The sequence below is a fragment of the Echinops telfairi genome, unplaced genomic scaffold (genome assembly GCF_000313985.2).
Source record: "Echinops telfairi isolate 266 unplaced genomic scaffold, ASM31398v2 ScPeMD7_7409;HRSCAF=8447, whole genome shotgun sequence".
In the NCBI taxonomy this organism is placed as follows: Eukaryota; Metazoa; Chordata; class Mammalia; order Afrosoricida; family Tenrecidae; genus Echinops; species Echinops telfairi.
Window position 1 is genome coordinate 1919624 of NW_022111309.1, and position 1291 is coordinate 1920914.

Here is a 1291-nt window from a genome sequence, read left to right on the forward strand (position 1 = left end):
GGCCCTAGAAGGGGGAAGAGGCAGGACCAGAAGAAAACAAAGCCCTTCTTCAGTGGGGAGCCCAGCCTCCCGGGGGCAGTGGGCTTCAGTGGCAGGGCGTGACCTTGGCGCGTCGGTTTCGCGCGAACCTGGGCGAACGCGCGGCGGCGCGCGAACCGGTCGGAAGCTCAGCCGAGCAGCGCGATGGCACTTCCTGGCGGTGCAGGAGTAAGGTGCTCCGTGGAGATGAGCGCCCACCCGCCGTCCGGCCACCCCGCCGGGCTCCGGGCAACCGTGGGGGGTGGGGCGACGGGTGGGGGAAGGGGGGCTACGGTTTCCGGAGCGCCTCCGCCCCGCGTGCCTCCCTCGAAGAAACTCGATTGCAGCAAGATGGGAATCATCCTGGGCATTTTACACGGAGCTCACAAGAACGAAGGGTCCCCAGGCTGGGATTCGAACTCCGGCCCTTCGCACTTCCAAGTGCAGGCGCGGCCCACGCTGCAGAGCGCATTCCCGGGCCGTGGCCCGGCCCCCGAGTGCAGCCCGAGGAGCCCGGGCCGCGAGCGCAAAGGCTGCCCCCCGTCCTCCGCCCCCCCCCCCACGGGGGAGGGACCCCGGCCCTAGAGAGCTGCGAGAGGCTCCATCACTGAGACTCGGCAAAGACTCGCCAAGAATCAAATGCTTTGAAGTTCTTCCACTCGATTGTTGGAACCTGCCCGCTTCGCTTCACCTGTGTCGGCTCTGCCGCGGCTCCACGTCGGTGGCTGGAGGCGGCCCTGCGGGACGTGTCGCCCCAGCGAGGGCTCTCAAGGGGGCCTGCCGGGCAGGGGGGCAGGGAGACGTCGCTAACTTTTATGTTCTATTTTAGGCAAGTCGCCTTCGCATCCCACACACTCCTCCACTCTTCCCATGGCTCCATCTGCCTCCTGAAGGGGTACTAACCACTTTCCCTCAGACCCGGTTCACGGCTCTTCATTTGGAAAGAACTATGCCAAGCCACACGGTTCTAGGCAACTTTTAAAAGTTACTGGAATGACCGTTTAGTGCTTATCTCATAGCCAAATATTCCAGTTTTCATTTTGTTTGTTAAAAAGTGAACCAATTAAGGCCAATAAAGGTGCTGTTTTTGGTTTGTTTGTTTCCTCTTTTCCGTAAAATAAAACCAAAAGGCTGCATTTACCAATTTGGGGTGTTTCCTTGCTACATAGTATCGACAAGGGGGCTTCAAAAAGTTCAGGGAAATATTCCATTTATCTTTCCATTCCATCCCCTCTCCAATTTCTGAAGCTATATATATATATTTGATTGGGAG